Below are 25,310 nucleotides of genomic sequence, written 5' to 3'. Positions count from 1 at the left end.
ACTATTCAAGGTCGTTTGTGACACAGGACAAGTTGGGCCCTTATTTGTTTCGATTACTGCATTATGGGGTTTTTTTTGTTCCTTTGCTAAGAGCTTGTTTTACTTATTTATTTATTTATTTTTAGTATTGGTTTCTAATTAAGTTCCATAATATCAGTTGTCTCAAATTTTTGCTAATGTTGAACTATGAAACTCGGAACATAAACAGTAAAACAAGCACAGAAAGGAATCTGAAATACATATATTACTTGCAATCGTCACTTTTAATTACAGATTCAATCTATGATCAAGAACATCTATCAGACATCATCTTCTTCCCGAGTTGATCAGCGAAACAGCCGAGCACGGATGCAAACACATGAAAACAATAATGGCAAAACACCTAACTCTTTATCTCTAAACACACGCATCTCCATTGCAATCACCAGATAATGGGAAACAAAGCATGTTCACTCAAAAAACGTCTATATTTACTTGGTAAGTGAATGATGTTACATGATCACCGTGGGTGTGCTAGTCGTTTTTCCTTCCATGGCGTCTTTCTTCTTCCGACAGTTCGTGCAGAGAAAGGGTCCTTCCCAGGGCTTTGAAGCGGGTGAAAAAAATGGTCCAGAGTTCAGGGTTAAACACTCTGCTGGAGGTTGATCGACTTGACAGATCGTGCATTTGAAGATCCCGGAGTTTGTATTCATGGGGAAATCCTTCCCCAACCTGCACATTTTTATTACGAAAATCGGTGGGGATTAGAGACTGATCTATTTCATTTCCTGGTCAGATATAAAACCTGGTAAACCTTGCAGCATCGTAATAAAAATATTCAAACAACATAAGTGCCAACTTCCAAACAATCACTATTTCTTTTGCCTGATAAACAACCAACTACGCACAAATTCGATATCGAAAAACAACAAGTGATTGGTTGCAAGAAATGCGTCAAATATAGAATTTACTTGTGAGAATACACGACCGGCATTGCATTAGTAACTTCAGCAAGCATTAGCAACTTCAGCCAATTTATTCAGAGGCACTAATATGCTACCACAACATGCATATTATATGAAAAAGGAAAAATTTAAATATAAATTAGACGGACGGAGTAAAGTTGCAACATAAGAACCTTTCAGCAAGCATTGCAGAACCCTCCTCAAATAGTTCTTCAACAACTCCAACAGCAGAGAGTTTACTCGTAGTTTTGTTTGTAATTTAGAGATCTCTTCCCGAAAAGCAAAGAACTGAGCACATTCTGCTTTTTCAAAGGTGCTGAAGGTAGGACGGGCACATCAGAAGGAATAATATCGACGACCAGGCACGTTGTATCATCTTTCAGGCCCCTTGACCTCAAAGCTTCCTAAAAAAAGTATTAAAAGCAAAAATTAATATGAAGGTTTATTGAAGGTTTACTGTAGTTACATTGTCAAATGACCAAATCATGAAAGTATCGAAAATATTAGTACTGAAAAAAAACTCACTTTTCATATGGAAAAAGTTCAGCCAAAGATGGCAAGGGAAATGATGTACATATGGTGAGCATCTCCTTTTCACTGCAACTAAGTGATACACAAGCAAGAGGAGCAAGAAAAGGGACACAAATTTCACAAGGAAAAAAGGAAGAAGAAGAAGATGATGAGGAAAACCAGTTAACACTGTTGTTTAATCACTTTGCATATCCAGTTTTCCGCTTCGACTTTTTCGCATTCCGGTTCGATGATGAAGGAATTGGTGATGGAACTGCACTCCTGGTTGCAAACAAAGTGAAATGGAGATCAAAACCCGAACTTTGAAGTAAAAGAAAATTGAAGAATTAATGGCAATAAATGTGTAGCATGGGAAGAGAATGTGCACATAAGTATTGTTCAGTTGATAATAAAAGACAGCTTACTTGGATTCTGTGTTCTTAGTTGTTGCTGGACTGGGTGGTCTGTGTTGTTGTTTCTTCGGTTTAAGTTCCAATCCTTTTGGACCATTGTTGATTTTAGGAATACCGGATTGCCAAACTGAGTTGGTCTCTGAACGATCACTAGTTGCAGCATCAATATCAGAAGAACCATCAGTGGGGGCAACTTCAGGCCGAACTCGTTGCTGACCATTCTCCTGGTTACCCTTCTTGTTTGCAGTCAGTTTATTCAAGTTCTGTTCTGGATATACCTTGGTAGGATTCCATCGACCGTTGCCTACTGCTGCATTTCGATCCTACTGATTTTGCTTGTTGAACTTGAGTTTAACATTCTGTTTTGCACTTCGAACTTGCCTGGCGGCTGTAAGAGGTGGCCAAAGAGATGGATCCGCTAACATCTCTTGGATTTCCGAACTTTTATTAGATGAGGTTGGAGACTCATTCCGAGATGGGGTTGAATTCTCATTCCGATATGAGTTTGAAGACTCAGTCAGAGATGGGGTTGAAGACTCAATTGGGGATGGGGTTGAAGACTCTGGAGATGTGGTTGAAGACTCGATCGGAGATTGGCTTGAAGCCTCAGTCGGTGATGGGGTTGAAGCCTCGGTCGGTGATGGGGTTGAAGACTCCTGAATCATCATGCAAAGAATACCAATTCATGCAAAAAAAAAATTCACTGGTTAAAACAGTGGAGATATACAAACAGAAAAGTAACATTTTTCCATCTCCAAAAGATTATATTTTTCTATATTAACAATAAAATCAATTTCAAGTTTTCGGAAGTTTAAAATCATTGCAGATGGTTGCATTTTCCATAATCTTTATAAAACATCAATAACCAGCATCCCATAAGTAATAGTAAATCACTGCTGAAAATATTTCCTACCAAACTTGGCTGTTAAAGCATACCTCAGCGTTAGTGACACTGCTAGACTGATCACTGGGACTTTGGCATTGTGGAAGAGAAGGGGATGTTTCAAGACTTGGTGTCTTCTTTTCTGGGCTAGCTGGTACGGATTGACTCTCTTGCACTTGCCTCGGCTCTCCTTCCTTTTTTGCTGTGGCCGAGGCTGCTTTAGGACTAGCTATCTTGGGAAGAGATATACGAGGGAAACGGCGTTTATACAGTGAGCAAATATAAGCAAGCTTTAAGTTGAAAATGTAGGACAATTAAGAAACCTGGTCTTTAGGCTCTTTCATTTCCGCACTGCTAGACTGATCACCGGGACTTTGGCATTGTGAAAGAGAAGGGGATGTTTCAAGACTCGGTGTTTTCCTTCCTGGGCTAGTTGGTACGGATTGAATCTCTTGCACTTGCTCGGGCTCTCCTTCCCTTTTCGCTGCAGCTGAGGCTGCTTTAAGACTAGCTATCTGGAAACGGTCAAAAAGATGTATGCGAGTGAAATGATGTTTATACAAAATAAATGAGCAAATATAAGCAAGCTTTAAGTAAAAAATGTAGGACAATGAAGAAACCTGGTCTTTAGGCTTTTTCATTTCTACACTCTCTGTGTTCACTTTAGCAGCACCAAGCTCAACTGTAGCTACCCTTTCTGCAAAATTAAGTGAACTAAGTGTTCCTCCACGAGCTTCATACTCAGAAGCAATATGAACAAACATGAGTGTTTTGGCTTGTCCTCCTGACAGACGAGACCAATAAGATGATCAGCAGGCAGTAATGCATTGAAAGATGAAAAGAGACAGTATTTGTCCACGAGGATTTCAACATAACCTTACCAAGTGAATCTTGGAGCAATTGAGTAAGTTTGCTGTTTCTATAGGGAACATGTGAACTTTTCGAAGCGAGAGAAGCGATTACATCGCCTAAAGCAGAAAGGGATTTGTCAATGTGTTGTGATTTTAACCGATTCCCCATCTCCTCAGATTTATCAACTCTTTCACATCCTGCCAGGTCAACCAGATGCATACAGCCGCGAAGAATGTTTCCTGAAGTGAGGTCTTTTCCTAGAACGTGAACTGTCAGGCAGCTGTATAGAAGGACACCACATGAGAAACTTAGCATGTTCTAGACAAAAACTAGAAATGAACTCAGTCTGATGAAATTAAAACCAGATGTTGATATAAAGGACCTGTGAGATCGACTACTCCGGTCCATGGCTGTGGAGCAAACTATGCGATTTTTTTGCCCAAGGTTTGCATCAGAGTACATTAATGTCATTTTGAGAGCTGTTACGAATGTCTAGGGTATGTAGGAGTTAGAGAACACAAAAAGTTTTGTGAATCACAATAAACATATAACATGCCAGATAAACATATGCCAGATATAAAGGATATTTCTTAGTTTGGCAATCAGCTGCTAGGAGATCCCTGACTTGCTCATTGTAAATTTCAAGCATTTGCACCGAAATTTCGTAGGAAATGGCTTCTTTCCTCTGGTTTGAGAGTTCAAATAGATCACCCAGAGCCCTGTAGTTTACATCTAAGCCTTCCTCTGTGAGCTCATTAGGCCCTGACTGGATTCACAAATAAGATGAATTCGAGTTACTTATTTGACTGACTGTAGTGTGTTCGTGGAGAACAAGTTTTTGTTTATCAACTCAATACAAAATCTCACTGCAGTGACAAATTGCTGCATTTCCTACCATGGTATAAGTTTTCCCTGATCCTGTTTGACCATATGCAAATATACAAACATTATAACCATCAAGAACAGATCGAATCAAAGGTTGGGCATCAGAAAAAACCTCCGCTGCAAATAGGCAAACTAAAAGGAAAATAACACGAATAGAAACATAGATCGAACAAGTTGTTTTGGAATTGCTAACCTTGGGTTACTGAAGGACTGAATATCTTGTTAAAAGTAAATGATTTTCGTCCCCCTTTCCCATTTTCTGTAGGGGCGAGGACTGTGATAGTTCTGTCATCCATGTGATCAACACAACTCAAACTGTTCGATTGCCCACTAAATAGTGGCCTTACTCTGCAGTATACTCTTATATTCCCTAAAACATAGTTATCAGCATATACAATTGAGATTTGATTTGCATGTAAATCAAACTTTTGAACTTCCAGAGAATGCTACCTTTCAGGTCCTGCACTTGATTGTATAACTTGCGGTTTTCTTCAAGAACTCTCTGATATCCCAAAGCTAGACTATGCCAGTGTTTACCTATTAAGAGAAGCTAGAATGAGAAATGCCGCATCTTCAATTTAAGAACAAGTTGAAAAGAATCATGGATTAACTCAAGTTAGTACCTAGATTGCTAAACTCTTTGTGGTACATCATCTGCAAACGGTCCATACCCTCTTTTGTCGCATGAAGACTATGCTTCAGTTCCTACATTTGGAAAGACATACACTACATTTCTGAATCCCTGTGGATGATAATATGGAATTTATAAATAGAACCAGCGATTACTGCAAATTACCAGAACATATTGCTGTTGTTGTTCAACTATTGTCTTCTGTTTTAAAAGTTGTCTTGTTGATTCCTCATCGGTATTGCACTCCTCATTGGGAAGTTTTTTTCTTTGACTCGATTGATGCTTCATCTGCAACCGTTTCCTCTGCTTCTGGTGCCTCTACTTTTACCTCAACCTTCATCATTATATCATTTAAAGGATATGAAAGTATTCTATTGGTAATTGTATGAACCAAAAGATACTTGGAAACATTTATCCCAGTATTCTATTGGTAATTGTATGAACCAAAAGATACTTGGAAACATTTATCCCACCTTTCCACAATCACATGAGGCAGTTGGAGAAAGAAAATTATCAGGGACAGATTCTTCCATATCCTTTGAACTAGTTTTACTCTGTCAGATAACCCGAAATAAGTTTTTCTTTTAAAAAAGAAACCTACTAAGAGAATTTAAGGACCCATCTATATAAACATTTACTGAGCCAATAAGACAGATTACATCATCAAACATGTTTCATTACAGCCTTTGGCTCTAACAATACTTACAAAAGAGAAAGCGTAAGCAAATTTATCTAATCGGCAATCATTGAAATTTTGTTTATAAAGAAATGACAGTTCTGAAGAACTAAAGATGCTCACCAGTTCACTGTGGCTTGCCAAGCGACGCTCGTACTCTTCCAAGACTTTAGTTATCATAGATTCCACGATCTGTTGTAGAACCAGAAGAGTTGTTTTTATGTTTTTCCCTCGTTAAACTATTGAACTGCTAGATTGAAGAAAATTAAATAGGAAAATGTATGTTTACTGCACCACACCTTTCCATATGAGATTTAACCATTTCTTGATTCAATAGTTCATTCTAATACTATATAGGAAGAGGATTTTCATACTTAACACCAAAAAAACTTCTCGTGATACTTGATCATTCTCCGGAGCTCATATTACATCCTAAATAAAGTAATTAATCGAGATGATATTCGTTGAGAAGGACCTTACCATTGGAATTTCTTCTTGCCTCTTATGTAAAACAGCTGCTCGAACCAGCATACGCAAAGAATGCAGGGAAGCCTGAAATGAGCTTAAATGTTTTTCGTTTCAATCCCCAAAAGCAATAACATGGAAGAGAAACAGCAAGAAAAGGCACACTAACCGCGTCCCTGAGGTCTGACTGCTCATTATTCAAGCTGTCTACGAAATTTTCACCCAATGACGATGTCGTCGAGAGGGAACGATTCATGAATGGTTCGCTGTTTGTTCGTGGGAAAGCTTTCACCGGCCTGAAAATTATGGGGGGGGTTGGCACTTTCGATATATTTCCATCTACCAATTGCACCACTCTTTTTCCATCCACCGTAAGACTTCAATGCAAGAACACATTGCACAATCCTTGAAGAATTCCCACCCTGGAAAAAGAAATCGAAAATCAAGAAACATCCATTTCATGATAAATTGCATAAATGGTTTCATTCTTACAAAATCTAAAACATCAAAAAGACTAACCTGTTCCAAATCTGTGGCTTCAAAAGGAGGAATCCCCAGTTCCTCTACAACTTTAAGGAAGTTTATCACATTCTCAAAGAACGGGTATTCTGATAAAGCATCCCCATCAGGAATTATAACGGAATCACTAGGTCCATCTACTATCTACGATTGACATAATATGTGTATATATATATATTGGATCAGACATTTTATCAAACACGTAGAATACTATAAAAAATAGTTGTTGAATCATATATACATTTGGCACAGATCCAGGTTGAATCTTATTAAGAGCAGTACATAGGATCTTTCCACTTCTCAACCCGAGCCTGAATTCATCTTCAGAAGGCATAGAAGGCAAATCCTTACCCAAAACTACACCAACTGTTTTTCTCAGCCACCCAGTAGCCTCATTTCTTTTCAAAGCTACAAGAATGCAACATATCTTCAGCATTGCCATAAAATCATAAAATTTAAAAGCTTAAACATGATTAATATTAATGATGATCATACAAGAAAACCCAGAATTGCATTTAAACAAAGCTCAATATTAGTCGAAATTGAGACGTGTATCTAAGGAATGCAATGATCATTCAATAGAATTCAGCAAGTTAAAAGCAGAGCAGAATAAACGGGAAAAAAAAAGATCATTACAAGCTTCATCTGTGTTTCTCGAACTAGTAATACCAATATCTTCGATTCGAGTTCCATGTTCCTGAAGAACTTCTTCCAAAACTGATATTACAGGAACTTGTGGAATCACCGAATCTGATGCCATCTTACCAAAACTACAATTTTTTTCAGATTCAATTCAAAATTTTCAGTTCATTTAGATTAATTCTGTAAATTCAACAATAAAGAATAAATAAATTTCAAATGTTTTCTTTTGTTCTAACGGAAAGCTATCTTCAAGAAACAGAGGCCAATGGTTTTTGTTTTGTGTCCCTATTTTTTTCTATTTTTTTAAAAAATGGGTATTGATATTTCTACAAATATGATACATAGAGAGAAAATCTGGAGGGTTTAGCACAGTTTTCCCTCGGTTTCTCTCATTTTCTCAACTTTTTCCCTCTGTTTTCAGGCTCTCTGCCTCTCTGTTTTGTTCACAGCTTCTATTCTAAAATTAAAGAGGAAAACTATAACACCAAACCTGTCTCCGAACCTCAGGGTTACGTACTGAGAGCTACATGGTTTATATTTCTCCCGGTGAGAAAATGATGGGCTGATTTTAAAACTTTTTTTATTATTATCTCATTTTCTATATTTTGCTAAATCCAATATAAATCAAATAATAATGGGTAAAATATGCATTTAATACTTAAACTATTAGTTTTGATCAATTTTAGTATCTATATTTTATTTTTTTTCAAAATCATACTTAACGCTTAATTTTTATTTTACTTTAATAAATAATGGGACCTATTATTTTATTTTATATTTTTAAAATTTATTATCTTTAATAAACTCATAGGCTTTGTTATTTTATTTTATATTTTTTAATTTATTATAATTTTTAAAAAATATATTATATTAAAAATTTTAATTTATGGGCCCTAGACGAGCGCCCGTCCTGCCTCGGCCTAAGGCCGACCCTGTTATACACGACGTAATAGGATAAACTGACTAGTAAACTCGATATATGTTCCCAGAAAATAATACACTCACTCCATGTAGACTCGTAAACTCATACACTCACTAGTTGGATTCAGGGCGTTCATCACTCGAGGTAAATTCATATGATTGGGTCTGATAGCCTTCGCCTTTGCTTGAATCGTTGGGATCGGTCGGTTTCATAAAACTGTTCGACTCTATCATTGTTAACAAAATCATCATAGGTGTCGGAGTCGTGAGGGTCTCCACCGACGACATCAAATCATCTTTATCGCCCTCATCATTTATGACGTCATCGTTGTTATCAGAGTTATCTACTTCATTATTTTCTTCATGTCTCCATCGCCATGGACATCGTCTGATGCTCTATCTCCTTCTGTGGTGGCTCCATTGTCTGATGCTTCATCTTCTTTGGCGGAAACTCCATCGTTCGATGATCCGGCTCCTTCGGTGATAACTTCATTGCCTGATGACCCAACTTCTTCGGGTATGACTTCATTGTCTGATGATCCAGCTATTTCAGCGGCTTAATACATTTTTTTTTTGTCTGATCTACCTTTCACAAGTCCCAAATATTTTTATTGAAGATGATTTTGAAGCCCGATACATTATTCAAATTACAATAGATTTTTTGGAAAGATTCGAGCATTTTCAAGGCATGATGCCTTCTTGACATAGGACCGTCTTTCAGTTAGATTTCCAACACATATTGAAACGCCTCAATCTGACATCAGAAACACAATATATGTTTAGTTTTACAAAGACAACACATACAAAAAATTTAATACGGGTCCAATATGAGTTTTTTTAATTTATTGTGATTTTTCAATTATTTTATTGATTATTTGTTATTAAATTAAAATTTAGACTTTATATAGTTATTTAGGGTAATTTAGGATCTTATGTATTACGGAAAGATTTATTTTTTTAACTTTGTATTTAGTATTAATGAAAAAGATGTTAGGGTTTTATTTTTAAGTCTTTGAGAGGCTTTGTAACACCCCAACCCGTATCCGACCCGGATACGAATCCGAGGTGTCACATTGACCTTTTAAAATATGTACTTGTATAAAATAGTGAGTAATTTAAAACTTTTATAACATATAAATGACTAATTTACATAAAAGATATTTTCATTATTACAAAACCAATCAGAGCATGCATATTTCACTTATTTATTTACATATAACTATTCGAAACATTTATAAAACTGTTCATAGCTTAAACAATATATTCTTTTGAAAACATGCCAACTAGAATTTTATATACTAAAATACATATTATTCACATCTTTTCTGATCTGATCTTTAGTAAGGAGAACTGACCTGTCTTGCTCCACATTGCTCTTTACTCTTCTCGAAACCTACGTGTAAATCACTTACACGCTAATTCAAAGACTTAGTGAGGCATATAAACATATAAGGTAAATGGTAACTAATAATCATACCTAAACAATTACTACTATCATTTCATACCACTCATACTTTTACATGTAACAAATATATGCATACATATATGTCATTATCATTCATATCTCTTATCTCGTGTTCCTATGATCTCTTATGTCCATATCATATAACATATACCATAACCAATTGCACATTTACATATCATGTCATGTAAACCATATATATATATATACTATCATAAAACACGTACACCCAAGCAACTATATTATCATCTTCATTTCTTTCTTATTTTATCACTATCATTGATTCCTTTCATCATATGGTCTTATAAGTTACTATTTGTACAATCAATATCACACATGAAATTCCACAAGGAAACAAACATATTATCGTATCACTTTATTAATATTATCTATTTAATAGCCCATGATACACATGTGAGAACTAAAGGTATGCGAGTACATAGAGGTTGTGCACTAATGCTGTCACCACAGCTCATATAATTGCACCGAAGTGCCACATATAATTGCACCGGAGTTCCGCGTAGAATTGCATCGTAGTGCCATATAATAATATCCATAAGGACCACATATCATTCCTTAAGAATCATATACATATACTAGGGATCAAGTATGTGTCTCACCAGACTTCACACATGTTACAAAGAATACATATATGTCCCGAAGGACCACATATCATTCCTTAATAATCATATACATATGCCAAGGATCAAGTATGTGTCTCACTAGACTTCACACATGTTCCAAAGAATACATATATGTCCCGAATGACCACATAGACCCTCGACTCTTGGCATGCCAACTATACCCCTAGCTCTCATGACACATAACATGGGCATTATCTTTTATATCCTTTTCATATTCATGTAACCATATCATATATTCATATAAGCTCATGGTTTCATTCACATATACATGTAATCACGTAGTTCATGTCAATTCTCGTATGAGTTCATATTCATATAAACATAGGATTCACCCTCATGTATCACATATACTTTCTCTTTCATATGGCTCATAACATTTCTCATGTGTTCATATGACATGTAAATCATTGTCATCTTATCATGTTATCGCATAAACATATACTCATGCACACATATAAATCATAACAAATACATACTTCTATGAATTCATGTTTTTCACTATTGGAAATAGACTTATCGCAAGTCTTATTTTCCATTGAACCTCATATACTAAATAATGTGCACTCGCCTTAGCCTTGTTTGCTTTAAATCAATCTTAATCCTTAGATTGTTCCGGAACAAGCTTTATTCTATATCTACATCATAATAATACATTGATACATATCAATATACTAATTGATATCTTCTAATTTTTCACTTTTTAGGCTAAAAGAAAAGCCCATTTCATCTTTTAATGAAGGTATGCATCGATGCCTTGCACAGTGTATCGATGCATTCCCTATCGGTGCATCGATGCACTACATGTGCATCGGTGCATAAAATACATTCGATGTTTGTTTATTACTGGGATGCATCGATGCATGCCTTATGCATCGATGCACCAATTGCATTCGATGTTTTTTAAATTAAAAGAGTGCATCGATGCACTACCTGTGCATCGATACACCTTCAAACAATTTCTGGCTTTTAACCTTGATGCATCAGTGCACTATGAATATGCATCGATGCACTCTGCCCAAAATCCTCTTTTTGAACCCGAAAATTCATTCTTTTTGGATTAAATCCTTCATATTACAACCCCTTTCATATTCCTAACTTACATATACATACTTAAACTCATTAATATTCATTTATCTCATCTTTAACCTTAATATCCTCTCCTCTTTAGGAATTTCAAGAATCATACCCTATTTTCCACATGTTTCAAATCCAATTCTAACACTTAATACTTCTTAATTAAGCTGATGACAAGTCAAATTTAGCTTCAAGTTCAACTTATCAACTCCATTCTGGAAATTCACTCAAGAACTCCAAATCTTTAATCTTCCCTAACTCATTTATCTTTTGATTTTAAGATAACTTAAGCTTTCCTTAAGCTTAAGTATCACCTAAGAATCATAACCCAACTTTTAATTCAACAAATAACCAACTAATTAAGAAACTCACCTTTGAGCTGGAAAGAAGAAAGGAGGAGAAGATAATTCTGGAAACATTATTTTTGGTTTCCTACACTCCCACGTGTAAATATATATATCCCCACTATCACATTTTTAATTCCTTAAATGATCAAATGACCATTTTACCCTTTATTTCCTTTAATAATTACTAACAACTTTTAGGAAATACTTCCAAATAAATCACTGAACTAATCCATTCTTCTACTTTAGTCACCAAATTCTGAAACTTTACAATTTGATCACTAACCCTAGTTTGGGATGTTACAGGCCTATAAATAGACACTCGTCTATATAAAAAAAAGGAGGAAAGAAAGTGAGAGTGAATCACCTATTGTAATCTGATGAGTAAAAGAAATAAAAGTGAAAGGGAGCTACTTATTGTAGTCCGACGAAAAAGAGCAATAAAAGTGAAGTTTTTAAAGTTAATTCTTTTTTATTCCTTTTTTCTTTTGTTTTTCGATCGACCTCAAACTCATTTCCTCCAAAAATCTATCAGAGAGAGAACCAATGAATAAGAAAAGACAATCAAATAAATGTATCATTTCTTGGAGGTTTCTCAATAAAAATTGTTGGTAGACCTTGAATGAAAATCATTTTTTATTTTATATTCAAAATTTTAAAGGACAAAAATGAAGTAGTATTTTTTAGATTTATTAATCAATTAAATGACCTGATGACCCGAATTAAACTTCTTCATTTACTGCAATACGAATCGCATGAGAAAACCTTATGGAGAGAGTGGATATCCTTGGAGAATCCTGCTGGTCGGTTTAAACCTCTCCGTTAAACCCTCATTCCATAAAACCTGAGTAGATAACGAGGAATGCAACTCATAATTAGCTTCCTCATTTTGCTCGGAATTCCCAAATAAAGCAGCGTATCTTCAATAAACAACCATTCTAAGCGATCATACACTTTCTCCAAGTCAATTTTAATCACTATCCAACCTTTACGACCCTGTTTTTTCCTCATAGAATGGATTACCTCTTGTGCGATCACAATATTGTTAGATATATTTTGACCCGGTACAAAGCTCGTTTGATTCTCCATAACCCACTTCGGAAGGAAATGTTTGGTTCATTCTTTCAGCTAAACCATTTCATTGTGGAGCCTTTAGTGGTGTCTCTGATGTCTGATTCCCTACCGCAGATAATACTCATAAAATGATCATTTGTACTCGCTACCATTATCAGTACGAATGCACTTCAACTTCTTCCATGTTTCTCTTTCAACCGATGCTTGAAACTATTTAAACGCCTCTAAAACTTGGTCTTTCTACTTCAAAGTATAGACCCATAACTTTCTTGAACAGTCATCAATGAAAGTCACAAAATAAAGTGCACTGCCATGTGACCTTACTTTTATCGGACCATAAACATCTGAAAGGACCAACTCTAGCAACTCTGATCTTCTATGAGAAGGATGAATTCTAAAAGAAACTCTTCTCTATTTCCCCGCTAGACAAATAATACAATTTTTCAATATAGCATTCTTTAAACCTGAAAGTTGATTCTTTTTGGCTAAACAATTAAACCCCTTCTCACTAATGTGACTACGCCTTTTATGCCACAACTCAGTTGAGTTGTCATTCACTGTCACATTCATAGTGCCTCTAAAAGTAGAAGCCTACATCAAATACAAATTTGAGCTCTTCTTTCCTCGAACCATAACTAATGAGCTTTAGTTAGCTTCCACTACCCCTCACTGAAGGTGTTACATAATCTATCATCACCAAGTTTTCCTGCATATATCAAATTCAAATGTATGTTTGGTGCATGCCTAACATCCTTGAGAGTTAACTTTGTGTCATTGTTACTCATCAAGCTAATATATCCAATGCTAATAACCGAAAACAAATCATCATTACCCATCTTCATTACCCCAAAATAACCAGTAGTATAAGATGTGAAGAAATCCCTCCTCGGCGTGACATGAAGTGAAGCACCAATATCAATCACCCAAATAATGTTGTCGCATGCTAGGTTGACCAAATTCTCATCACAAATAACTAACAGATCTTTACGAGTAATTGTAGCAACATTCTCAGATTTTTCATCATCCTTTCGATCATGCTTATCGTCACCACCTTTGTTCTCTTTCTTCCACTTGAAACAATATTTCTTGATATGACCTTTCTTACCACAATGATGACACTCAATATTCTTATATCTCGATCTTGACTTGCTTTGGATTTTATCTCTACCCTTTTCATCTTTATCTTTGTTTCTCCCTCTATTCTCGGTAACCAACACCTCAAATTGTGATGTTGAGCCTTGAGATCTTCTTCTAACCTCTTCATTCAACCCACCACTTTTAGCCAAATTCAAAGTAATAATACCCTATAGAGCAGAATTAATGAACGAGACAAAAAAATTTCTTAAGAGTCTGGTAGATTAGCAAGCAACCAAAGTCCTAAAATCTCATCATCAAATTTAACACCCACACCAAGCAACTGATTCATCACACTCTGTATCTCGCTAACATGGTCAACTATAGACGTTCCCTCTTTATATTTCAACAACATCATTTCTTCAGCAAAAACAACTTGTTATTGCCCGACCTCAAAGCATACAAGCTTTCAAGTTTCTTCCACAATGTGCCAGCATGTGTATCTTGATCAATGTGGTTGCAAACATTTTCTTCAACAAATTGTCGAATAAAACCACAAACTTGTTGATGCTCAAATTCCCATTCATATCTTTTCAAATCGAGTTTTTGAGTAGCAAAGATTGGAAGATATAAAGTCTTTACAAACAAGTCTTTCATTTTATTCCGCCAAAGTTGATAATTCGTGTCGTTCAACATAATCATTTTGCTCGTATTAATTTCCATAATTATTTGACACAATAATCAAGCTCTGATACCAGTTTGTTGGGGAAGAAACTGAACAACTGAACACAAGAGGAATTACAATTGATGTTCTTTCTCTCCCTATAACATCTATGGATATTATGGTTAACACAATAACACTAAATATTTGTTCTCTAGAATTCTCATCAACTAATTAAATTGAGACACTAAAATTTTTACGTGGAAACCACCTCTAAATCAAGGGTAAAATCACGAGACTTTAGAGTCCAAGAAAAAACTCCACTATCAACAAATGTTCAACTACAAGACTATAATATCCAACATTTAACATGAATATAACTCCAACAAGGCTAATAACAAGTAGTCTTTAGTAAAAGAGAGAAAATGGAGAACATCACCAAAAAACGCAGCCTGTTGAAAAATAGGTATTTTTGATGCTATAAGACTCGGATGAAAAATTTGATCGTACAAAGTCAAGAACACCTTGTTGCCTAGCTGTTGTCCAAAAATTAGCTCAATCGAACCACATATGAACCATCGATCAAAGAGTTGATCATTGTTGTGCAAACTTCACAAAACTGTTTTTTCTCTCCCTTTGTTTTTATCTCTCGTGAGTTTCTCTCTGTTTTTCTCAATCTAATTTAATTTTATTGCCCACCGTCTTTTTACAAACAAACTAAAGTAATTTCACCAAAAATTAAAAAGTAAAAAGGTATGACATTACCCTTTTTAAATTTGCAACCTTTTATAGTTGTCATTTTAAGTTGCAACATACTTTTCCATTACATTTTAAGTTGCAACAAATTTCTAACCACATATTAGGTTGAACCACAATTCCAAGCTACTCCATATTTTAAGTTGCACCATATTTGCACCACAATTTAGGTTTACCACATTTTAGGTTGCAACCCTTTTTCAAAAGTGATGAATTTCCTGCATAGTGAAACTCACACCCAACACGAAGTAGGGACATTAATCTCACGTTTAAAATAAAAAGAGTAGAGGAGGTGAGAACATTAATCTTACATAAATAAAAGATAATAACGCTGCACATCATATTAAACATCTTTTTTTTAAATATAATATTGATCCTTTTAAAAAGAAGATACTAGTGATCCGAGATAGAGTTTGAATTATATATGATCAACTTTTAATTTTATCAAAATCAAACTTAAAATTAAAGAAAATTACAAAAAAATAAATTGAAAAGAAAGAAAATAATCGGCAGTCGATTAGTATGGGTAAACAAAACTCGACTCTACTAAAAAATGATTTTTTTACTAGAATCAACTAGAAAAAGCTCAACTTGAATTGACTTCGAGTTTTAATTTTATAAACTCGACTCGAAAAAATTTCAAGTTCAAGTTGAGTTATAAAATACAACTCGAATAACTAGAATAGTAATTCGAATAACTTGAAATTTTTAGTAATTAATGAATTGATTTTCAAGTTTAATTCGAGTCCCTCGAATATGATTATATAAAATCATTTAAATTGAAATATAATAATATTATAAATATTTACAACTAAATTTAAACAGAAACTCAAAAATTAACTCGATTCGAATTTTATAATTACAACTCAAAATGTCCAAAAATTAAATTTAAGTTATAAAATAAGAGTTACTAACTCAAAATTTTTTAACTTGTCTATATATGATTTGGGTGTCCATTACATGAACTGAAAGAGCCGAAGTCAAAAGTACAGTTAAACGCACCACAGTGGTAAGGGCATTACGTACTTTCATATCAGCCCCGAAGCCGCGTAGCCATAATTATGTCATTGTTGTTATCAAAAACGTGTTCATATATTTTCCATTTTATTTTTATTTCCAAAACAGAACAAATGTATATTTTTTAGCAACGTAAAACTGCCAAAAAAATCCAGCCATTGCAAGCAAAGAAAGATCACATTTTTTTGTTTTTTTTTTCGGCTGTCTTCCTCCTCCAAGGTAAGAATTCTCTCTCTCTTGCTCTATTTTTTTTTCATGTGTATTTGAGCACTTTCCCCCTTTTTGGTTTGATTTTGATGGAAAATTAGATATTTATGGGCGCCTTCAATTTGTTTTTGAAATTTTGTTGGTTTTTCATTGATTGTATGCTCAAAGAATCCTGATTTGAATGCTGGAAATATTGTCCGTTTTTTCTATTGAGGAAAGAAATTAGAACTTAAGGAAAGGTAACTGTTAATTTTGTTTGGTCTGGTTTTTGGTGAAGTATGAAATGTTTTTTTTTGGTTCAATGTATGTTTCATTATGTTCCTTCAATGATCTGGGTTTTCTTTATTTTCTAATTTTTCCATGGTAATACAGATCCGTTGGTGATTTTCCCCTTTAAAGATTCATATTTGATTTGGAAGAAACTATGGAGCTGCAGAATTTATGAATTCATTTTTCATTTCATGATTTTGGTGTTTAGTTGTGTGAACCGAAGAAGCTCAGTTTATTCGTCGATTGGGATTGTTTGGGTGTTTTTTTTTGTTTTGGTGTAAGGATAGATGGTGAAGGGAGGGAAGGTTGGTCGTAGGAGCAACTTTAGGAAAGGGGTAGATCGAGGATGAGGATTCGGACGGTTCGATGAAATTATGTAGTTTCGGAGGAGGGGAATGAATCTGAGATGATGAGGAAGTGTTTGTTCTTCCTTGGATGAATGTGCATCGGAAGAGGGTTTTGGAGGTTGTCTTGATGAGGAGGAAGCGGATGTGGTGAGAAAGGCTGTTAGGTCAAAGGCTATTAGATGCCTCTAGTAAGGAAGAGAAGATTGTAGAGAGAAAACCACAAAAGGAAAAGTGTATCAGATGAAGAAGACGACGAATATTATGAGATTGATGAAGAAGAAGAAGAAGAAGAGTATGATGTGGAGGAGGAGAAGGAAGAAGAAATATGAGGTGGAAGTGGAGGAGGAGGAATACGAAGAAGACGACGACGACGACGAATTCACCTGGACAAAGAAATCGTTTTGGTGAGGAAGAGGAATTTATCGTGGAAAAGAAGAAAAACAATATGAAAGTTCATAAGAAAGTTGCGAAAAAAAGATCCTTCTAAACAAGGGAAAAAGAGGAAGAGATCTGCAGTTCTAAGAAGCCTTCCAGAAAGGGGAAAGGAAGAACGTCGGTTGAAAAGGAAAATAGGGTCGAAGAAGATGACGATGATTGTGATTTATAGAAAACATTCCAATTGTGAGAAAAAGAGAACAATGGAAGACAAAAAGCAGGCTTATGTTGTACCATCTGGTTCAGATTTTCTCTCATCCGGGTCATCTGATAACGAGTACACCATCTCCGAGGAAGAGAGAGCAGTGGAAGAAGCCGGCCAATTGTGTGGAAGCTTGAAAACTAGTTGAGGAGTTCATCATCCTAAGATAATGGAGGAGGTTGAGGAGCTAGGCCAGCATAAGAAACCCACAGCAAGAAAGGGTAAGGAAAGGAAAGAAAAGCAGCTGAATTAAGGCGAATTTGTGGCATTTGTCTCTCTGAGAAGATAAGCGAATTTAGGGGCACATTGAGCTGCTGCAGTCATTTTTTGTTTCACCTGTATTATGGCATGGTCAAAAGTGGAATCTCGATGCCCATTGTGCAAACAAAGGTTTGAAACAACAGCAAGCCTACTAGGGCAACAGCAGGATACGAACCGTCTGAGGAAGAACTTAGAAGCTATCTGAACCCATATGAGAACGTTTTTTGTTCTGAATGCCACCAAGGTGGGGATGATGAACTGATGTTACTCTGTGATCTTTGTGATTCATCAGCACACACCTATTGTGTTGGTTTGGGGCGGGAAGTACCTGAAGGTAATTGGTACTGTGATGGTTGCAGGCCTGTAGCTCTCGGATCCTCTAGTTCCCCAATTCAAGATTCTTTGTCAGACCTAAGTACAAACAATCTGTACAATAGATTCTCACCGTTGTAAATGTAGGAGAAAATTTAGACTCTAATGTAGTGCTTTCCTCGAATGCCTTTAACTCCCAGTTTTGTGTCGTCTCCTAGATTTCCTAGTGTAGATATTGCAGCTGGTTCTCAGTATCTGGAGTGGGAGCTCCAACTCTGACGGGTAGGCGGTGGTTACACCGCTAGATTCAAAATCTCCGTTCGATCAATAGGACGAATCTTATGGCTTGTAGGGCTGATGGAATATCATCTTGGACGAATCTTATGTCTGGTAGGGCTGATGGAATATCATCTGCTAAGACGGATGATGATTTTGTAAATTCTCACATTGAACTGAGTAGGGAATCTACAGTTCAACAAGCAAGGACACAAGATGTGGGAGCTCAATCCAAATCATGTTTGAGGAGAGGTTACAGGATTATCCCTCTTCTTCACTGCAAAGTAGGGACTTCTTTTCTTCAAGGTTGGGTGACTTGAGAAGGCAAGCTGTTCAAGATTCAACAACCGCTTCATTCAGTACACCTGTGAACTTGACTTTGTGGCCCGAAAACTGAGTAGGGAATCTACAGTTCAACAAGCAAGGACACAAGATGTGGGAGCTCAATCCAAATCATGTTTGAGGAGAGGTTACAGGATTATCCCTCTTCTTCACTGCAAAGTAGGGACTTCTTTTCTTCAAGGTTGGGTGACTTGAGAAGGCAAGCTGTTCAAGATTCAACAACCGCTTCATTCAGTACACCTGTGAACTTGACTTTGTGGCCCCGAACTTGCTTGTATGAGTTCAAATGAGCAACTCCTTCATTCCGGCAATGGATCAAACATTAGGCCTGATGGTTGTGATTTGCCTTTTTCTGTTAGACACGATAATATTTTGATGCCGATTGCATGAAAGAAGCCATTTGAAAGCCTTTCCAACGGTATGATTTAGGCAAGTGAAGCTCCCATCCCATCTTAAACTTTTTTTTTTTTGTGAATGAGATTTAGTGAGTAATGAGTTATATCTTGTGTTTTTGGAGACTTTTCAAAGCCTTCTATACGTATGCAGACAACGGTACACTCAAGGACATAGCAACTAGTTCCATGCATACCTTACTGGCTGATTGTGGACTTGAGCATAGGAGGAGCGAGGTTCAAATTATGCCTCCGTCATCAAAACTGCGTGCACATCGAAAGAGTAGCAGCTGGTCAGGCGAGCTTAATGAAAGGTTGTTGCTTAACTTGTTTTGATTCTTTTGTAAAAAGATGTAGTGAAGAGGATCATGGATACAAGATCCCGACGGTGGTTAAGTTTAGGTCTTAGATCTTCGATGTAGTAAATGTGCCTTTCTGCGTATTTGTTTCCCTTTTCAGGTAGGATTTAGAACCAAATTAGAAAGAAAAAACAACAATTTTTTAAGTTGATTTATACTTACAATTCACTGAGATGACCCCCCAAAAGTGCTCTATTCTCATTGATCACCATAATAGCTTGTTTAGATGGATAAAGTCAATTTTCAGTACTGCATGCTACTTGCATTTACTGCTCAAGTTCTCCTTTGTGATTGGAAGAAAGAATGCCATGCTTCGGCTTTGATAACAAGGTCAGCCATTTATGCACACCAATTTACGATCGAAGCCATGGGAAAGGTATTACTTCGATAGACTATTTCGTATACTGGTTACAACTGTTATTTGAAACATAAAATGATATATGCTAGAGAAACACTACATGTAATGATATTTGATTACTCAATTATAGGCAAAATGAGGGAAGCTCGATTCTTGGACAAATGCATTATTGCATGCTGTCCTGGTCTTCAAGATAACCATTTGGTATATTATGGTTATGTACTAATAGCTTGACAGCTGAAAAATCATATACATGCATGAGTTCCACAACATTTTCATCATGTTGTTGGACCGAATAAGAACGAAAACACCATTCCAGAATTAAATTTATTTATCTTATTTTAAATATTTCATGACCTGAAATGGAGAAGTCCACACACGCCAACATATGTTACACTCATTCATACACCTCACTCAACATTTATGCTTAAGACATCAACATTTCACTACAAACAGCATAACAACCCATAGGGCAGGCCTTTCTTCGTTGTTTAACTTAATGTTGCCCCGTAAGGGATTCGGGTACACAGTTGCAGCAACATCCTTACAGAATTATAAAACATCAACGAGAATCGTGGATAACAGCAGCCCCTGAACAAATTCACTTTTTTGCTTCTCTTCCTGATCCTTGACCGAAAGAGGCGTTGACTGCACATTTCTGTATCAAAGCCAAATATCAGAATGAGAAAGCCGATAAATGATCGCAGGAGGGAAAATCCAATAGTAAATTATCATCAGTCCTCATTGGAATAAGGTTGCGGTAATGACGCAAGATGAAACTCTGATAAACATTAAAAAAACTGAGGCACTCAGACTAATGACTAATTCTTAAACCATGCATATTTGTGCATATGGTAAGGCAGATGGGCAATTTGATACTAGCAAAGAGTTAAATATATATATAGCCTTCTCTAACTATTCCGTTTAAAAACAGACCAATATGTGGAAGAAAAATACATCATCAGAAAATAACGCAGACATGGAGATTACTAAAGATATAGGCTGAGACCAGTAGTCTGGACCAGCAGATAGAGATCAAGACCAACAGCCTTGATGTCATTCTGCTTGGTTTTGCTTTAACGAGTAAAATTTTAGGGGTTGAGTCACTCAAATGCATGACATGGAGCTGAACATCTGTTCTAATTCTTGGGTAGCACAAGGATTCACATTTTAATAAAATAAATAAAACCACTGATCTTGTCAAAGGATAGCTTGCTAATGTCTAACGGAGAAACAAAACGGACAAAATGAATAGCATTTGCATGCCCTTATGACAAGATCCATTAAATCGTCTAGGATTTCAAGTAAATAACCAGATAAATCATAAAAGACCAAGTAAATTAGAAAGATCTGCATCAAGCAACTGGGGGACAGAAAGAACAATCACATTTTAAACACACTACAGCTTACCTCTCTGACTTATTCACGTCTGAACTTTTCTTAGCTGTGCTTGTTCGCTAGCACACTGAGGCTGAGCATTAACACAATCAACCATAGGCAAAATAAAAGAGGACAACAGCGGATCAGGCACGGAGTTGGATGACGGAACTATACAAGAAGAACCCCCAAAGAGGGACTGCAGGTTTCCTTCTCGCAACTCTTTCCTCAGAACAGAAAGCATTGAATGAGATCCACTTCTACGTGACTTCCGTTTGTGCTGCATGTAACCACTCGTTAAGGAAATGAAAGATATATGAATCAAGTCCTAAGAATGGCGCAGTTGTTGTACAGAAAAGGCAGCAATGCTACTACTGCTCCACTATTTTGAGAGGGGGGGGGGGTAGGTGGCAGAAGAGTTCACTTGCATACCGATTCAAATGGTTTTAAAATGGTCCAAGCAAGCAATCAAAGGTGATAAAAAATTCTAGTAAGAAATAGACCCAACTGTCAAATTCTAGAAATTTAGCAGACTCAAATATGATTTCATGGTAGATGTCACACAAAGGCAAGTACTTTAAACAACTTAACCATGAATTCCAAATATAATTCGTTATGAACGATAGTAACTTACCTTGAACATATTTCCATGTTGTAAGGTTATATGCGCAACCATATCTACTCCCACCCTCAATGCACAGACCGGACATACCTGCAAACCGAAACAACCCATAATAAACAGAGTTTAGATTCAATAAACAACTTTCCAATCAGAATAACGGAGCTAATTTGTCCAGTTAGCTTAAGTGGAGCTCATAGTTCAAAAACCAGTTCAACCAAAATTTCCAATCTCATAACAAACATCATATTATAACCAATACAATAACTATTTAAGTTACATAGCAACTTTTGGAGCAAAAGCTCAACTTGAGCAAACAAGTCCCTTTTCAATTTCTTTTTGCCGACAGATAACGATTCAAAGCTTAGCTCAGTTAAGTTTGAACAGTTCTCAATAAGAATACAAAATAACTAACTTATAAGTTATAAAAATATATATATAAAAAGGAAAAGATAGAGGAATTGAGAAATACCCCATTTTTAGCTTCCACATGGTGCTGATCATCAATGTGACAGCACAAGCCGACGATATCGAAATACACTGAACAAAAAGGGCATGGGAACTCCTCTCTTATATCTTCTCCGTCCATTTCTTCAAACCCATCAACATATCTGCATTTTCAACCCATTTCCGAACATTAAATAAACTCTTTTAGAAGGCAGACAAAGAAGCTACTGAAAAAACCGATATTTTCTTAAAGATTTCTAAGTTTCCTTTCCTTAAAGAAAGGATTTTGAAGGCCTACCAGATCGTGATTGAAGAGAGGATTGATTATATCTCCTCGTGGTTGAAGAAAGACAAGCAGTCCATGAATCAGCATCCATTTCTAAATCACCTTAGTTACTTTTCAACCCAAAGATTGAAAAAAAAAAAATTTTAATTTCTGGGTTAAACTCAAATCCTTTTTACTCTGATCTCGAATTTGCGAAGTTGAATTGACAAATATCCCAGAAAACTAAAAAGGGAGAAAGCTAGGTCTTTGGGTTTGATGAATGAGAAAAACAGCTGCTTTTTACCCTCTTTGGAAGTGAAATTCGTGGAGATGGAAATAGTAAGTGGTGGCGTTTTTATATAAATCTTAATCTATTTATCTTTAGATTTTATTCTATTTATTTGTTAACTACTTAACATCACTATATAAAAACTTAATTTCATTATATAAATTAAACTTTAAATCTCATCATAACAGAATGGCTAAAAGGATTAGGTCAAATTGGATGATTCATGACTCATGTAAGAATGGATATTCGATCGAGTAAAGTAAAAAAAAATTAAATTTTAAAAAATAAACGTAATTATTTGATTCTAGTTATATATATTAGACGAATATTTTTTGGGAACAAAGTAAATAAATAATAGTTTCATGATAAGTGATATTAAAATGATTCTTTAATTAATTGATTTTACATCGATATTTCAATAAGTAAAATAGAGAAGATAAGAATTGCAGCTATAACCGGTGATGATTGTAGATCAATTAAAAACTTTAAATAATATGAGGATTACACCTAAAATTAGATCAACTTAGATAATTTATTAAAGGGTGTAAACAAATAGAGGTTTGAACTAAAAGATTTTTTTTTTTGAATTAATCACTAGTATCCGATCTATTGACTGACTAATTCAGCTCGAGTACTGCAGAGGCGAGGGCAACCCTCCCAACCTAATTTGCTCATAAAGTTTTTTTTAATATATCGATTATGATTAGATTATCTAAGAAAGGCAGCCAAGCTGCTACAACAACGCAACACCAAACTACACCTAACAAAGATAAAGAGATTCACCAGCGTCAATCTGCAGACAAAAACAAAACAAATATGATCCTACCCCAACCCCCAATCTACATAAGGAATCTGATTGACTCCATCACTTCAATTAATAAAACACTTACTCGGCTTAATCCTACTATTTCCTTAACACATCCAACAATAACAACATTCGTGCGCCTAGCCCCTATATACAATAAAAAATTACGCTCCTCCCAGATAAAGTAAATGAACCCCACCCAGGCCGACTTTAAAATACGAACCAATAAAGAACCACCTTTTAAGGTCTCCATAGCCCACAGAGTTGATCATCCCAGCTCCATTCTCCGCATCGCAACTTGCAAGCATATAAAATACTATTCCAAACATCTCTCGAAAAATAACTAACAAAACAAATGGCATCTAGACTCCAAAGCAACCCCACATAACCCACACAAACCATCAGTAATCATCCTAAATCGAGCCAATCTGTCTTTTGTAGGTAACCTATCCAAAATGGCCATCCAAGCTATAACAAAATGCTTCGAAACATGGGAAAGAAACCAAATAAGTCTATGCCACTTAACTTTTTCTTCAGTCTTCTCGTGCTATTCCGAATCCATTTACAATTGATCTTGGCCCAATCCAAACTAGCACCAAAACTGAACAAGGCTCCTGCTTCACCCCTCAATTTCAACAACTTTTTAAAGATCCAATTGAAATGAGCTTTACACATCACCTGCTAAAAATCATCACCTTCAAACACATATTCCTTCAACAAAGCCACCCAAAGAGAACCCTCATTAGCCAAAATAGTTCTTCAACAACAAATTACACACCTTACTCTAGCAGAGTAAACTTCTTAACCTCAAACCCCTCAAATTTTAAATAACAAATATGGGACCAACTCACCCGAGCCCTTATTGTAAGAACATCATTACTATTCCAGAAAAACCTCATACACATCCTGATAACCAAAGGCACCCAAAGGTACTTCACAGGGAGATGACCCTATTGAAACCAGTAACCCTTTGGATTTATACATTTTTTTCCTAAGCCAATCCGCTCCAAAAAACTCAGTCTTGGCAGCATAAGCTTAAGTCCAACCATCTCAAAACTGCTCCAATGTGATTAACACCCCAAGGACGCGTCCAACGACCCATGAAAAAAATATAAGCAGCGGTCCGTAAAGCACAAGTGTGTATGAGGATGAAAATTGAATATATTGTATTTAGCAGCAACATCCAGAATGACAGAAAATACATTTATTACCATCACAAATAAATAAGGGGAGAGGGTATCCCCTACCTAATGCCCTTCCCACCTTTAAAATAGCCAGCCAAGTTGACATTAAAAGCAAT

The 25,310-nt window shown here is 35.8% G+C and overlaps 3 pseudogenes; 1 reads left to right on the top strand and 2 right to left on the bottom strand.

Moving 5' to 3' along the window:
- Positions 1-1,500: 1,500 nt before the first annotated feature.
- LOC120154924 lies at positions 1,501-7,551 on the bottom strand (annotated as a pseudogene).
- A 10,358-nt stretch (positions 7,552-17,909) lies between these two features.
- On the top strand, positions 17,910-19,154 carry LOC120154858 (annotated as a pseudogene).
- A 1,402-nt stretch (positions 19,155-20,556) lies between these two features.
- On the bottom strand, positions 20,557-23,231 carry LOC120154749 (annotated as a pseudogene).
- Positions 23,232-25,310: the final 2,079 nt, after the last annotated feature.

The sequence above is a fragment of the Hibiscus syriacus genome, unplaced genomic scaffold, assembly GCF_006381635.1.
Source record: "Hibiscus syriacus cultivar Baekdansim isolate YM2019G1 unplaced genomic scaffold, ASM638163v2 tig00111151_pilon, whole genome shotgun sequence".
NCBI lineage: Eukaryota > Viridiplantae > Streptophyta > Magnoliopsida > Malvales > Malvaceae > Hibiscus > Hibiscus syriacus.
This window is presented reverse-complemented; position numbering and strand designations above follow the sequence as displayed.